This window comes from Elephas maximus, chromosome 9 (assembly GCF_024166365.1).
Source record: "Elephas maximus indicus isolate mEleMax1 chromosome 9, mEleMax1 primary haplotype, whole genome shotgun sequence".
Classification (NCBI taxonomy): Eukaryota; Metazoa; Chordata; class Mammalia; order Proboscidea; family Elephantidae; genus Elephas; species Elephas maximus.
Window position 1 is genome coordinate 26,499,746 of NC_064827.1, and position 17,697 is coordinate 26,517,442.

General features: G+C 38.9%; 1 protein-coding gene across 19 annotated transcripts in view; it reads right to left on the reverse strand.

Annotated features, from left to right (window-relative positions):
- Positions 1-17,697, reverse strand: part of BNC2 (basonuclin 2) — a 487,890-nt gene that overhangs the window by 126,957 nt on the left and 343,236 nt on the right. Inside the window, exon 1 of one of the 19 annotated variants that reach the window (XM_049895259.1) lies at positions 1-17,646. This exon is cut by the window's left edge and continues 23,389 nt beyond it. The exons of the other annotated variants lie outside the window; for them this stretch is intronic. The gene's annotated coding sequence lies outside the window, so the exon portion shown is untranslated. Of the gene's footprint in view, positions 17,647-17,697 lie in introns of those variants that run through there. 19 annotated transcript variants of the gene reach the window in all.

Sequence of the window (17,697 nt, forward strand, 5' to 3'; positions counted from 1 at the left end):
TACAGGGCTTAATTCCCTGTAATGTGAGCTGCTGTGACGGCCTCCAAACTAGACAGCCTGGCTCAAGACTTCTTCCTCCCTAGCTCCGCACAGACACCACCACCAAATGAAGCTTCCTAAGGCATCAATTGGGTAGACGATTGTTGCAGTAATGGTCCCCAAGTTGCTCATGCATCCTTCTACCTGTGTGTCTGAGTAGTCAGTCATCTCCTACTCTGGCTCTGGGCTTGGCTATGTGACCTGCTTTGGCCAATGGGGTATCAGCAAATAAGAAGCAAGCAGACATTTCAAAAGTTCTTGCCCATTTGGTCTTGCCCTCTCTTGCTGCTCTTCAGAACCCTGAAACTATCTACATGTGACAAGACCAACTTGCTGAATGATGAGTGTCCTAGTTATCCAGTGCTGCTATAACAGAAATATTACAAGTGGATGGTTTTAACAAAGAGAAATTCACATTCAGGATATCAACTCCAGAGGATGGCTTTCTCTCTCTGTCGGCTCAGAAAGAAGATCTTTGTCATCAATCCTCCCCTGGACTAGGCGCTTCTCAGCGCAGGACCCCAGGTCCAAAAGATGTGCGCTCTTGGTTCTTCTTCCTTGGTGGTAAAGAGGTCCCCTCATCTCTCTGCTAGCTTCTCTCAAGAAACTGATTTAAGACACAACCTAATCTTGTAGATTGAGTCCTGCCTTATTAACATAACTGCTCCTAATCCTGCCTCATTAACATCACAGAGGCAGGATTTACAACACACAGAGGTAGCGCATCAGATGACAGGCCAGAATCCTGGCCTAGCCAAGTTGACACACACTTCTGGGGGACACAATTCAATCCATAACAATGAGCAACATGTCCCCTGCTACTACCTCAACTGCCCCAGCCAACAGCCAGCCACACCAATCCAACAACCAATGTATAAACTAGGCCGTCCTAGACAAAGCACTCCCCCCATCCTCTTCCATGTGCCAGCTGACTACAGAACTTACCCAGTTAACTCACAGATTTATGACAATAATAAAACAGTGGTTGGTTTAAGCCACTAAATTTTAGGAGGTTTGTCATGCAGCAATAGATAAATGATATACTTATTACTAAAAAACATCATGTGTTCAACTTCCAATGAAATAAAACTCCATAAGCTGGCAGTCAATGCCCTTGGTGCTCTGATTCCATTCCACCTTTCTACATCTCTCTCCCTATGCTTCTGTGTACTATTCTATGTATCAGTCTTACTGACTTTGTTAAAGGCAAGTAATACTGTGAAAATGTATAAGATACTGATGAAATTTAATAAAAGTCATCTAAAATACACAATGTAAACTTTCTTGTTGTGAGGTTCTACAAAATTCTTTGCTGCAGAAGATTTTCTTAAAAGAAAACCACTAAAGAGCTGGGGTGTATGAATTTTTATTTTACCTACATACATGTTTCTAACCCCCCAATTTAAAATTTACAAAAATATGGTCTCTTGTTTCTATGTTCATTTGTATCCTTTCTTTTCAAAAACATGAACTGCAAAGCCTAGTTAGCAAGGAGAAAAAAAAGTTCCCCTCATTCCCTCAGTCTTGTATTTTAAGCCCTGTCTGTACTAACTATAACACTAAATAAAGCTCTGTTTATATCTCACAAATACTTATTAGAATTCTTACTCAAGCTAACACTCTATTTTAAATGAGAAAAGAAAATGTAATCATCTTTCAGATGACTCTTCATATTTGATTCTTTCCCCTAAATATATTTGGGAAGGAACTAAGATAAGAGAAATATTTGGAAAAATTTTCTAAGCCAAATTTTGGTTATTGTCCTAAACCAAATTTTTACTAACAAAAGCAATCCATCTGTTTACATTGCTTGCCTGTTTTACCTACTGATATATAAGCTTTTCAAGGTTAGTTTAGCCAAACAGGGGGTGTTCCTTCTATTTAGTAGGTATACTTTTTTTTTAATCAACATTAAACATTCAAAATATCCATCTCTGTGCTATATATAAAAAATTTAACCTACTGGCATCTATCAAGCTCACTAACTTCTATCTGCTTACAAATCCTGTAAAGTGAAAATTGTATGACATCTTTTAGAACTTATTCTAAGCATGGAAACACTCCTCATCCATTTCAGAGGTTCAGGATTTAACACAAAGAAGTTTAGACAGAATTGGAGCCCTGGTGGCATAGCAGTAAAGAACTTTTCTCTTAACCAAAAGGTGGGCAGTTTGAAAAACACCAGACAGGTTTACACGTATTTATCATCTATACAATTATTCTGTGGGAAAATATGCTTTAATTTTGTGAATATCATTTCCAAAAAAGGATATATGCCATGATTATAGGATTATCTTTCCACTATAGTCTGATGCTATCCAACTCCTCAGTATATTCAATTTCCTTGCATCTCACTCAAAGCACTACAGTAGTATTTGCAAAAATACTTTGTGAAGTGTTTTTAAAAGTCTTTTTTGCATTAAACACAGGCATATTACTCTTTCACAAGTATTATTTCTATAAATTAGTGGAGAACAACCAAAGAGCCATGATCCACCCAGCAATCCTCAGTATTTAGACAATATTTACTAAGCGAAACTATTAAATATAAACCTTTAAAAAGGAAAGTGAGAGCACTAGAAAAATTTAACGCCTTTACTTTGCCATCAAATAACACTGGTGTTTCTATTTTACCACCTTGATTTTGTATCAATATAGAGTAACGTGTGAGAGAAGGTATGTTATCTTTCATAAAGAAACCCAATGCAACAATGTTAACAAATGCCAAACCTGGACTAAAATAAATGGCAACAAGACTCATAGAAAGACATATTTGACTTGTGGCATGGGCAAATCTAAAAAAGCGTGTGAAATTTAAACTATCAGACACTCCTCAGGTCTGGGAAACCACAATTTACACCTAGGATGCTGTTTGGGCCTTCAAGGCAGTATTCTCAAATGAATAAATCATACATAAAAACCCTATATTATGGCATTCTTTTATAAAGTTCCTTTTAAAGAAGTATTCCCCTTCCAAGGGTGTTACCTCTTATGGGCCCCAGATACTTTTCTATATGGGAAATACAGTGCAGTAAAGCTTCCTTCCATCTGGTGCCTTGAAAATCATTTGTGAAAACGTTTTACTATCTTTGATAATTTGGGTACTCCAGACATCTTTTTGTCAAAGTTACCCCAAAATGTGAACCTTAGAAATCATAATTTATGTTAACAGCCTGGCTCCAGGTGTAAGGTAGAAAAAAAGGACAAAGCAGATGGTGCTGTCAGATGGTTCTTCTTTCAATCCCACCGAACACTTTCCTTACGAAGAACCTACTGGCACTAGAAGACTATCACCTTCTTAATTAAACACATATATTACTTTTTTTTTATTACTTTTGGGTCCAATAATCAATCCGAAGAACTAAAATTCTACGTACTAAGTGAAGAGAACTAACAAACTTGATACTCCTTATCATAATTAAAAAAAAAAAAAAAAAAACCTGTTATAATCGATTCAATTCTGACACATAGTGACCCTATAGGACAGAGGAGAACTGCCCCATAGGGTTTCCAGGAAGCAGCTGGTGGATTCTAACTGCCAACCTTTTGGTTAGCAGTAGAGCTCTTAACCACTGTGCCACCAAGGCTCCCCTTATTGTAACAGGTACCACAATTTAATATAAAACATCTACATTTTAAACGGCCCATCCTCTCCACATGGATTTGGCAATCTTAATTCCTTGGAGATCATCTTGTTCTCAGTGAGTGACTTCACAGTTTTAAAAATGTCCCTGATAAGGCTAAAACAATCATCTTTGGGTTCTACTAAAAGGGAATTTTAAAATACATTTTCATTAACTTATCAAAGCATTTATGAGTTAAGGAAATGGAATGAAATGCATTTCTTGCTGCTTAACTTCTGAGATCTAATAAATAGGTGCATTTTCCATAATCAACAGCAAATTCTCACTAATTCAGACTAAAAAATGTTTTTAACTCGAGTGGGGGCTGGGTTGAAAATCACTGTTGTTTACTCAGTCTTTTAATCACCGAGTTTTAAACATATTACAACTAAGAGTTCTGGGCAATGTTTAAAATTCTTTAAAGCATGAACTTTCCCAGTTAGGTAGAAATATGTCCAAGGAGTCTACTTATCACTCATTATTGTACGCATTATAGGTCACGCTTATATATTCATTAGAATATGTACTCTAAGGACCTCTGATTTCCTTTAGCTTAGTGTGAGCCACCAAGATATTGTCTCCCCCATCTCCACTAAATTCAAAGACCTAATACCTAATAGAGTACAAAAAGAGCCTTGGTGGTGCAGGGGTTAAGCACTCAACTGCTAACCAAAATGTGGTTGGTTCAAACCCACCATCCACTCCACTGGAGAAAAGATGTGGCAGTCTGCTTCTGTAACAATTACAGCCTTGGAAACCCTGTAGGGTAGTTCTATTCTGTCTTATAGGGTCCCTTTGAATCAGAATTCACTCGACTGCAGTGGGTTTGGTTTTTGGTTTATTGAATGCATGGTGTGTATCTGTTTACCACTTGTAATCCAGAACCCAGCACACAGCAAGCCCCATAGCATACACTCAAGTAAATATTTGCTGAATGAATAATTTTTCCTGAAACCTCAAAACAGAAATGAAATAAATGAATAGATAATAATAAAGAAACCTGTGCCCTAATGAGAATTTTTAAAAGGGGAGGGGGTTGAATTAAATTTGAAGCAAAGACTGTACATTAAAGAGAACATATTACATTAGTAATAATGAGTGCCATGTAACTAATTTTCACTCATCATCTCTAACATGTCTAAGTTTTCAGAATTTACCTCCCCAGTGTTTTAACTAGATGTCACAATTCATTTTTCTTTATTAAAATTCAATATGCATAGTATGTTGAAAATTTTTTTCTGTACCTAATCCTCCCACCATACAACTATTTAATGTGTTTTTATGAATTTTTTTATTTTGTAACTCAAAGACACAACACAGAGTAACTAGAAATTAATCTGAAGTTCTCACACATGCAGTAGAGGTTTACAGGAGCAAATCTTTGTATACGAACTTTTTTTAAAAAGGGAAGTACTAGAATTTTACATGAGGGGAATGCACAGCTGGAGAGAGATTTCTGTTTATGTACTGAAAATAATAAAATCATCATTTAAACATTCTATGCTTCAGACTTTTCATTAATCTAGACTAAGTGACTGAAAATGCTTTGTTTTCTCAAATCACATATGAAAACATGCATACTGTGATTGTGTACCTGAGTATATGGGTCTCTATATCTGTAAAGATAGAACAGAAAAGTAGAACTACCCCACAACCACCAAAAATTACCTAAAACTTTGATTTACAGTGAGCCAACTATTGCTCAAACCCTTAAAATAATTTTTAAACCAGTGTTTGAATAGCTTTAGAGGACTGTCCTTATAAGACACACATGTGTAATTGGCTACAAAATCAATAAGCAAAGGGAGCTAATGGACTTGCTTAATTAAAATGTAAAACTTCAGCATCTTAAATTCCATTTATATGGTTTTCAAGGAGGCTTCACTAAGTCAGCTCTCTTGACAAGAGCATTCAGATTGCAGAGAAGGCGACAAAGGCGTTAATGACATTTACCCCCCTAATAAGCGTCCTTCACACTTCATGGTTTTTCCTTGTTATTGCTCAGGACAGACACTAGCACCTCATTGAAAGATCAGTCCTGCAACGGAAAAAGGCCCCCTGAGACACTGGAGACTTGAGGAAAAGCACTAAATCAGGTGATGCTACACAGATGACATGTTTGATTCTCAGGGGTTCTCACTTATGCCTATGGCCTCAGATTTGAGGCAGTTAACAGCCAATCAAAACCCTCTCCCACTCCCAGAAGACAGGGCCATCCTCCTCCACAGCAGGCATGTGAGGGCCTAGGAAAAAAGAAATAAACTTCCTTCAGGTGCCCTAGGTCTGGCAGGATCCAAATGTCTTGTACTGCTCTCAGTTAATCTCCATCGATGTGTCGCTGAATGAATAACACACTGACCTTTTCACCTAAGAGACCACAATTTGAATCCAACGTAAAGTCACTGGAGGATCAATGGACAGAGACAGTCATATTTTAAAGCAATAAAGCACTACAAAAAGGGAAAGAGAGAAAAAGTTTTTTTTTTACCGTGGTTTTGGCCACAGATTCAACCCAGTTTCTCTGGCTCAGCTATCATGAATTGGAACCCGGATTCAGAATGGAAAAGCTCCCAGCACTGCCCCTATGGATCTCAACATCTGGCATAAGCCCATGGCTACTGCAAGGCAGACATTCCCAAAGCATGTCAATACGTGGAAAAGCAATCGCTGCTGCTGATGGAATGATGACTGACTCGATAGAATATACTCAACACGAACCCTAATTCTGGCAAAGATGACAGGACACAGAGACAAGTAGCTCTTAATTACTCTTTCAAGGAGAATTTAAGGTTTTCTGTGTGTTGTTAATTTAAAATTCCTAGACATGCGTACATGCTTAAAAAGAGGCAAATGGATGAACCAATTTAAAGCACTTCCCTAGCCACCTAATTTTGTGTCTTATCAAAACACAATAAAATAAAATCTTAATTTTAAGGAGTACTCTAGAGGCAAAACCTATGGGATAGATACTTTATTGTTTAAATGTCAATTTCTCTGAAGCCTGGCCTAGCCTGACCATACGCCAGTATTTCCAGTGGCCTGTGTTCCACACATTCTCCTATTTACTCCACTAAGGAATCTGAAAAAAACTCCTGTTGTGCACAGAGCCTTCCTTCAGAAATGCATCCCAGAGAGGATGCAGTATGCACTACAGCCTTAGAATTACCACATTTACTCAACTGCTCTTTTTAAGACCAAAAAGAAGAAAAAAATAATCCACAGCAGGAAAAACATATTAAAAATAGAAAATACAGTAACCACATTACTCATACTAACTAGAAAGCTGCCTCTGATGCTATTATTATGGCTTTGTTAAAGAGGGAAAATTACATGAGAACAAGAGAACCAGGTTAAAGCATTTCCTTACCAAGAGCAACTTTGGTTCCGAAAGTGTCTGAGAAATGGTATTCTGGGAGCGACAAGTGAGAAACACACAGTAAATAGAACATGAGTGCTAAAAAAGATAATGTATATCTGCCATTATCTTGTCTCTTATTTTGGGGGTCTTAGGCATTATGGTCTATTGTACCTATGCAGGACATTCCACTGTTGAAACACAAACCTAGCTCTATACCATTTACATTCCAAGTCACCCATTCCAAGTCTTCCTTGACTGAGAAGAGAAAGAAGAAGAAGAAGAAAAAAAGGAATATAGGTTACTCAGTTGCCACCAACACATGCAAATATGTCCTAGATAGTAACAAGACCTCAATGGTGAGTTTCTGAAACAATTGTTCATGGAGGTGGTAGCTAGTTACTTGCCTTTCTGTGTCTGAAGGTTAGTGTTTGCAACAAATGCAGAGTTTGTGAACCATCAGAATCACTAGTCACTCCCCTTTGAAAGAGGTGGTTGCTGTTGTTAGCTGCCCCCACGCACAAAGGAACAAAACACTGACTGGTTCTGTGTCATTGCCATGACTAGTTGAAGACTGGATCACTGTGCTCAACAGAATTTTCACTGCCTGATTTTCAGAAGTAGATTGCCACGCCTTTCTTTCTAGTGTGTCTTAATGTGGAAGCTCTGCTGAAACCTGTTCAGCATCATAGCAACATGCAAGCCTCCACTGTCAAGACAGTGACTGTGCATGAGGTATACTGACCAGGAATCATCGAGGCTTCACTACAAAGGGGTGGTGATAGGCAAATACCAGGTGAATCAAGAAAAGATTTTGATCAACAGGCCTGGGCTGGGCATAAACAGACTCACCAACACCACAGCTTAAAGCTGCTCACTTAACTAAAATTCAACTCCCCACCAGAAACTCATTCATACCTCTTTTCAACACAGCATTTTTCCTGTATGGAAATGCTTGTTCCATCCTTTCTATTAAGTAACATCTCCCTTTTTCGTTAAGATTCTCCTCTTTCAACACATCTTCCTAGAGTAATTCAATTTGGCAGTGGTCACTTTGATTCTACTAGCAAATGTATTGGCCCACTTTCTATTTTCCAACTGCTGTCGGAATTACATATACGGATACCATACATAAACCAAATAATTTATCTTTATGTATGTTTGTCCCATCTGCAAGAATTTAGCAAAAGTTTCCAGAAACCCAGGCAGATCTTCATCTCACTTTCTACTTTTCATAGCCTTTCTTGATTTTGCACAGTAGTTCTTGAAACATAGGTCACTGAAAGAAACAGATGATAGACTAGGGCTGGGTCTTGAGAAACTTCCTATGCCTTTTTGCTACAGTTAGAAAGATTTCCATTCCTCTGCAGGCCTCTCTCATCCTCCACCTGCCCCTTCTGAAAAATCAAGGAAATATTAGAAAAGGTCACAGTTAAAAAATCATAAAGATCCTGTTGCTCTAGAACTTGAAGGGTGAGCAGAGATTGGAGGTCATTCCACTGAAGGAGTTACAGTTTACTGAGTTACGCTATGTATCACAGATTTTAACAAATTCCCTTTATTTTCAAAACTCCGTTCAGAAGGTACATCAGGAAAATGATGTTCATAGAAATTATGTTCTATACACAAAGCTAGAGAGGTAATTGGTGCTAGAATTGAGGTCTGAACCCAAAGCTCAAGATTTTTTCATTTTGAATTCAACACAGAGCATGTTTAGAGTCTGTTTTGGAAATGTCAAGGTTTCATTGGTGCCAGCACAGAGAATATCCACGCCAAGCAAACGTGAACTGGTTCTTATCAAATGGTGACTGGCCACTGAATTGTGGGCTCATTTCTGCTCCTCATGGGGAAAGTCCCACAAGCACAAACCCTTATTCCAGGAGTCCCTGCAGTCCTTCCTGGAATCTGGTGAGCTATCTATTTCTACTTTGCAAGGTAAGGGGAGGCCTGTATTTACTTTAACTCTGAGCACAAAACATCAAGCCATGTCCTTGGATATAAGGTGTTTATTTTCATTACTGCCCAAATAGAGCTTTGGCAAGGGATTCAAAATCCCTGTGTTCCACTTACAGCTTTGACCCTGCACAAGGTCTTTAGCCACAGAAACTTTTAAACCCAGGATGATACTCTCTGAAACTACCTCTCTAATAGGGAGGTTAGGAGGATTGCTGGGATGATGTTTGTCGCGTGGTCCGAACACTGGAAAACAGACACAGAACACTAAACAGTGCCCTGAACCATCTACTTTTTGTATATCCCTGGCAAAGACGGGGAATCTTGACCATTCACCAAAGTAATCCTCTTCTCCTGAGAAAGTCTGACATGATGAAAGGATACATTGTACCTTATATCATAGGGCTGATAACACAGTGTTTAGTCTGGGTCAGATAATCCCCCAAACATGTCAGTGGTCATGTCCTCCTCTGTGTCAATGCTATGGGTCATCTGTACATTCTTGTATTTTTGATCATACAACTCACCTGCTATAGGGGCCTTACCTGTTAAAGAGTGTGTGCTTCCTGAGAGCCCTGTTCTTATGCACCCAGCATGGAGTAATTAATCAATAAAATTTACTATTTGAGAGACTGCCTAAATGAATTTATACCTCGGTCCACTCTTCTTTCTGGCTCCTGAAATTTCCCAAAAATCTGAAAGGTCAGATAATACAGAAAAGGTTGCCTATTTTAAATAGGTTTTATTTTGTACAACATGCTAAAAGCCTAGATACTCTAATCATTTTCACAAATTCAGTAAGTACTCATTCATTCTGTGCCATGGGCTTGGATGAGGATAGAAGTTGATGAAAGAGGGGAATGGAAAGGCGGTAAAAGTGATAGTGTCATTTATTCAGTAAGTCACTGCTTAAAAAACAAACACAAAGAACATGTGTGCGTGTACACTCATACAATGTAGTAATGGTTAACATTAATAAGGATGCTACGAGCTAACCAGTGTACTAAGCGGTTTATAAATATAACTTCACTTAATCTTTCAACAATCCTATTGGATACCCACTGAACCCACTGCTGCTGAGTCGATTCTGACTCACAGTGACCCTATAGGACAGAGTAGAGCTGCCCCATAGAGTTTCCAAGGAGCGCCTGGTGGATTCGAACTGCCGACCTTTTGGTTAGCAGCCGTAGCACTTAACCACTACACCACCAGGGTTTCCATCCTATTGGATAGGTCCCAATAATTGCTCCAATTTATAGATGAAGAAACTGATGTTCAAATATGTTAAGTGATCTAAACCAAACTAAACTCGCTGCCCTTGAGTCGATTCTAACTCACAGCGACCCTCTAGGACAGAGTAGAACTGCCCCACAGGGTTTGTAAGGAGCGGCTAATGGATTCGAACTGCTGACCTTTCAGTGAGGAGCTGAGCTCTTAACCACTATGCCACTTAAAAAAGGTATCAATAAGTGACACTAAGATTCACACTCAAGTCTGTCCCACTCAAAAGTCCCTGGTCTTATACTCCTGTCTCCCATTTGTAATCAGGTACACACATATGCCCATATATGTGTGCATATGTTTTTGTGTGTATTGAATAGTAGCAGTCTTTCCTGACTTGACGGAAGGCAATCTGCTGAGGCATAGTGAAACATAAAAATCCAGAATTTAAGGCAGCTTTTTAGAACAAAATTCTAAAATGACCAGGTAGTTAGTAAATCATTATCATCTTCATCACTATGGTAATGGTTAACATTTAATGGATGCTTACACCAAGTGGCACTATTAAGTGCTCTATGTACATCCTCTTATCTTCACAACCCTGAGGTACTACTGTTATCCCTCTTTTGCATATGAGAGAACAGAAGCTTAAGTAGGTAAAAACACAGGCCTATCTGACACATCTGGGAGCCCTGGTGGCACAGTGGTTAAGAGCTACAGCTGCTAACTAAAAGGCTGACAGTTTGAATCACCAGCCACTTGTTGGAAACCCTATAGGGCAGTTCTACCCTGCCCTATAGGGTTGCTATGAGTTGGAATTGAATCGACGGCAACAGGTTTTATCTTACAGTAAAAATTGGGGTTAGGATTGAAACTCGTGAACCTACCCTGACCACATAACTCTGCCACAATAAGCTTTATTAGTTCAACTGTGTAAAAAGAATATAGATTATGGCTGTTCTATCATACCTGAGTGTAGCAGAGACTTGTGTTCATCTTCCATGGTGCAAACAGCTACTGGGAATGGCTGCCTAGCCAGGGATTACGTGTCTTAGCTCTGCTGACTCACATGGCCCCATTTAGATGTAAGTTTTGATGAGTGGCATGTAGGAAGAAATGACCTACCCCACTTGCAGGACTGGCCCATGAAAACCTCCATCAGAGAACCTCAACTTTCTGACTGCACCCAGATGAGGAATCCAAACACTACAGAATAACAGAGCCATAATATGGCAGAAGCCCTAAATCTTCTGTCCCCAAATCATCTCGGGTTTTGCTGAGAGTGAGAAATAAACTATAATTGTATAGGCAACTAGGTTTTACTTGCTAAAACATAGGGTCTACTTGCTAAAATAACTGGCATTTACCTTGCTGATACTGACCAAAGCCTAAAACTTACTTCTTATCTTTTTCTAAGTATTTCACATCTTTAGACATAACATGTTTTGCATCTGGTATTTCCCTCTTATAATTGGTCAGAGGTAGCTTTGTGTACAGATAGGTATAAGTGAAAGATATCAACTTATTGAGTAAGAATTGCAAAATGCTTTCATCTATATATATATTTTTTTCATCTATATTACTTCATGTCTTCTTTTTAGCCACTGGGAAGAGCCAGAGGGACATAAATGGTTACTTTGACTTTAAAGATGAAGAAACTATAGCTTAGAATGGCAAAGTATCAATGGTAGAACTGAAACTTTAACTCAATCTTCTCACTCACTAGCCAGTGTTCCTTTACCCATCTTCCAGTTAGGGATACCATCCAACTTGATATGTTTCTTAGGACCCAAAGAAGAGCTACTGCAAATGTTCTACTCCTTCTATACGATAAGGTTAGAATTTAATTATGTAGGTAAAAAAGTCTACGGTTATTATTTTAACAAATACTCAAGTACAAAAGGGCTGTATTCCTGGGAAAGGTAAGTCAAAGAACTGAATTTACACTGAAGTATTAATGATAAATAGCAAATGCAGAAAACAAGTTTTGCTCTTGGAAACTTGTAAGGGAATAGACGCAAATAGCCAAGAAAAGGAGCCAAAAAGAGGAACCAATTTCATCTAACATTCTCTAAGGGCAGATGTGTATATGAACGCCTACTGAATACAAGAGGGAGCTTAGGTGACTCTGTCAGCTCAAGACTCTAGGGTGCTCTCTCTATCCCCAAGCAAAGCCATTCTAATGCTACAAGAATATCATATGTTACATTCTGAAAAGACAGCCATTGTAGTCTTCAAAAAACAGAAACCCAACATACATACTGCCTATAAAGTCAGGGACCCAAGTTTAAATTAGAGGTCAAAATTTCCTCCCTCTCTCCTGCCAACATTTTCTAAGCGAGTACTGGTTACTAAGTTATAGTGGGGAACAAGAAGTAGGTAGCTCCTGTCCTTGGGAAGCTTTGATGCACCAACTGTGCCAACTAGTAGCTCCTGTGATCCTGAGAAAGTCCCTTAACCCCTTTGAGCCTCAGCTACCCAAATGTTAATTCATTGACAATATCTACAAGAAGACGGTGTAAGAGCTGACATATGTGAATCTGCTCTGCGAAGGGCAGTTTAAGAACCAGTGTTTCCTTAATATTGATGTTTTCCACCACATGGATACCACAAAACATTTTCTTAACACAGACCAGTAACTAGGAGGCATGGGAGCTTTTCAACTCTTCTTACTTCCCTAAACAACTTAGCTGCTGCTACAGGAATTACTTCCTAGAAAGCCTGAAGACAGACCAAGGACCCTTTGGCCAACTGAGTTTAGTGGATGTCCCCTGAGTTCACGGTGAAACATCAGGCTACAACAAGTTAAACAGGTTTCTTTATCCATTCATTTAACAAATATTTATTCAGTGCCTGCCTTTCTGGCATTCTCTAGTGAGGCAGCCAGGGAAAACATCTGACATTTGACTTAATTGATTGATTTTAAATTGTGATAAGAGCTTCAAGGAAACTAAAGTCATGAAATAGATTCGCATCAGAAAATATGTGTTAAGCTGGTTAGGGGAGGCCTCCGTGAGAAAGCTGGACTTTAGTCAAAACCTGAAGGACAAGAATTTACCTTTGTAGAAAGTCAAAACCAAAAACCAAACACACTGCCATCGAGTTGATTCTGACTCATAGCGACCCTACAGGGCAGAGTAGAACTGCCCCATAGTTTTCAAGGAGCGCCTGGCAGATTTGAACTGCTGACCTCTTGGTTAGCAGCTGTAGCATTTAACCACTACGCCACCAGGGTTTCCCTTGTAGAAAGAGGAGTAGGATATTCCAGGCAGAAAAAGTCTTTCCTGCAAAGGCCAAAATTTGGCAAAGAGCTGAGTGCGGTTAGGAACCGAAGACTTTTAGCTGGCTTGAGAGGAGCAAACTAAGAAGTGGCAGAGGTTGGTGAAAGCTACTTATCTACTCCCACAGTCCATATTCTCCAGAAATTCCCAGAGACTTTATTATGCTAACATGTAGACTGAAGTTCTAAGTGGAGGGTCCGGCATGTAGCTTATCTCAGATATAACGCGGGCTCCTCACCCAAGACTCAGGGCCCCCAAAATTCTCTCGGGAATGCTCTTTGAGAGACTGATTATTCTAGTCATTCTGATTGTTTTAAAACATAGACGACTAAAAATTTGCCTCTCACAAGCCTGCTGACACCTCAGCTAATTATGCAGAATGTCTGATATGGTTCTCTGAATGCTGGCTGGGACCAATTACAAAGGAGAAGAGTTCCTCAGAATGGCTAGTATACGAGCCCAGCCAATCCATTTACATGTTCAAATTAAACAGAGGCTGTGTGAAAACTTGACTATTAAATGATTAAATTCAACAAGGATAATCATCTATATTGTTATTTCCTAAGTCAAAGACAGGGAAAACGGGGAAAGGACAGTAGGGTGCTTTAATTTACCGTCAATATAGGTACTAGGAGGCACAGGCTTGAGATCAGAATTGTTTGTTAGCAGAAAAAAGCATCTTCTGTTCTATTATGTTTAGATTTTAGCATCTAATTGAATATTTCCTCTTTTTTGGGGGGGGAATAATATTTAACATTTACCTCACATTTTCTGTACTTATGAGTGAATATCTTAATAAATACACAGGGGAATATCAGATTCTTTACCTTTAAAATATCACGTGGACTCTTACAATGATCCTAGTCCAAATGATGCCATGCATTTTCTACCTAGCTGGCTAGCTTATGAATTACAGAGATAATCACATGAGTGAAAAGTAATTTTTTATTACAACACTACAGGATACGTGTCTGATACGTAGTCTTTTAAATGAATCTGAGGAACTACAATCACCTCCCTTTTCCTTTTAATAATATCTTCTTCATACGTCCTTTCAAATGATCATTTTAAATGGCCTGCTTCCCCTCCCCCCTCCCCAATTCAAAATCAGATCAGACACCTGCTATTCTTCCACATTCAAAACTGTCTCTGAAGCCAGGGGTAGCTGTGTGTACATTAAGGATGCAGGTTTGGGCCCAGAGAGAGTTCAATTGATATTCTAGCTTGACCAGTTCAACTCACTGTACATCTTCATTTGCCCAGTAACACAATCTATAGCCAACTGCTAACCAAGTCAATATGTGGTAAGACTAACAGCCACCCTAACTTGCCTCGATAATTATTCTCCTTTAACTGACATAATATTCAATATACTGTTGTTGAGAGCAATAATGCTAAAATTGATGCCTTGAGGGCTACAAGACAATTGAGTTTTGGCCAGATAAAATGACTGGTGCACTAATAGTGCATCATAGGGTTCCACAACCTCCAGGTGCACATTTTATAGTCTACTTGTATGAAAATGCTATCTATAATTATATTCAAAGTCATTCACACATACCTATATATTTTTTTTTTAAATAGTAACCAATAATCTAATAATACTGCTTTAGAAAATAAGGGTTTATTTCTATAGCAGCACTCCTTTGGTTTGTTTTTCCTTTTTTTTTTTTTTAACAGGCATTTTCTCCACTACATGTCTTGTGTCCTTCAACCTCTTGCTGTTTTTCTAAGCAAAGAACTGTTTTCACAAGGAGCAAGTGGATGATAAATGCTGAATGACAAAACGAAATCACTTAAATAAAAGCTATATTACATCAATCCAATCAATAAAACAAGACAAACTAAACCTAGAATTCCTCTAATGTAAAACTTAGCTATGATTTTTTTCAAAATGTCAATTTTAGGCTCTGAATGGAGAAACAAATTACAAACAACATTTTTTAATTTAAGACTTTGTCAAAATTATTTATAATTTAACTATCATGATAAATGTCAATGTGCTTTTTATGCAATCTCTCACCCCTACGTGACAGATTGTATAATTTTAGTTTGTGGTTTTGCTGAATTTTCCTTTCATACTTGTTTTTCCTTGCAATTTTATATCTTTAAATCTTGGGCCCTCATACAAAAAGAAATAAGAAAATGATGAATGGAGTACCTTTTAAAGCAGTACATTTTCTATACTTGCCTTGCAGAGATGTTGAAATTTTGGGGAAAAATTAACAAATATTATTTCAAATAAAATAAAGAGGAGGTACTGGTCAAAGCAAAAACAGGATCCTAAACACAGAAAATCCGGCAGGTTCTATGTTTACTGCTGTCAAAATGGGACAGTGAGCTAGGTTAAGATAGCAACTTAGCATAGTCATGCACATATCTGTTTGGACAGAAAAAGACAATACATATGCTTTAGGTACCTTAGATAAAAATGTACACACGGAAGTGCAATACGACATTGATGATGGAACTAAGCATCATATTATAGGTAGTAAAGATGGAAATGAACTGGTGCAAAAAGACTTGTCAGTTTTTCATGAAGGAAAGTGTGTTTAACCAAGCCAACAATCCCATTTGAAAATCTGCAAGAGGTTTGTTTCATTGTGTAGGGTAAAGTCCACCCAAAATGGACGTTAATAATTATGTTACAGGCATGACTACAGAGAACGTGGTGCTGTATGCATCTCGGGGTCAGCATAAGCAGAAATTGTGAAACTGGCTCCCTGCTTTATTTTTCCTAGCCCCTACCTCATGGACCTTGTGCGCCTACCATGTACCCTAACCACCCAGGACTTATCTTCCCACTCACCCCACTGAAATGCCCCAATCCTGAGGCAAATGAGATAATGCTTGTGAAAGTACTCTGTAAACTGAAAATGTAATACGTAATTACTATTACCATCACCGTGTCATCTTCTGAGGGCCAAGTTTCCTGTGCCTTCCAAGTTGACACCTCACTAAACTAAGAAATGATTCTATGCTAAATAAAGTGGTCATGGAGCAGACAGGTTATTCCACCTCTCCTATCTTTCTCTATTTCTACTCACCATCCCTCCACGGCTTTCCTACCCTGGTTAACACAGGTGCACTTTCTGGAGGTGCTGCACAAGAGAATGACAGGAATGTGTGTGTTTTTATTCTGGGTTTAAAGCAGAAGGGAGGTGGGGAGAGAGAACTGCAGGGGAGATTTGAGGCTCCCCACACAACACACGCCAACCTGGGGGTGCAGGCCCTCTATACAGCACTGGGTGGTCTTGGGGAAATAAACTTCAGGAGATGACCACCAGTGCTGTGCAAGGCTAGCATGGCCAAAAACAATGACTTTTTGGTCAATTTTCCTGGTACTATCTCCTTAACAAATTTCACAATTTACTTAACATTCTACCTTCTCAAATTGTAACACCCTTTGGTGGGAAGGGGTATTTCCCCATTGTCTGGTACAGTCTTTTTAGATTTTGGGGTTTCCCAAAATTCTGTTCTCAGCATTTACCCCTCAAGGGTTGCAGAAAAACAGGCGACCATAAAAACGTTTCAGAAGCAAATGATACAATGGAAAACAATTTGTGACATACTGCAAAAATGGCAACACAACGTAGGAGGGGTTAGGGAAGGCTGGGCCCCCTGGGAAAGTCTTAAAGCCCTTACCAGATCAGAAGTGTCACTGATAAAAAGAAGGGGCTCGAGGCTGGACAAATAGGCGCTATGAAGGCCATACCTATAACCATACCTGCCTCTTCGTAACGTAGAACTTTGAAGGCTGTGACGTGAGGGTTTATGGGTTATAAAAGCAGTTTATATTGGTTACACTTTTTCTTCCTTTGATTTGGATGAAGAAGCAATAAATAGTGAGGGTACACGGAAAACGAGGAAAAACATGTCTACAAATAAAGTGGTGAGATAATGCTCTAACAAACTTAGATGAAGCTTAATCTCAGATCTTCACATACCAATCGCCCACCTTAAAGAGCCCTCATTTTTAGTAGGACTAAAATAAGACTCATTGGAGAAGCCAGAAAGCTCACATTGTAGGGGGAGAGAGTTGAATTAAAAAAGGTGCAAACTTCATAACACTTAGCAACAGGCCACTTTTTCCCTCCTAATCCACACCATGGAGGCCCCATGCCAGACTGCTGGGACACCTGTCCTCCTTCAATTCCCTGACAAGCCTGCCAAAATGACTACTTAACCAAAGGAGGGTGTGCATGCCTGTGTCTGCAAGGGACAG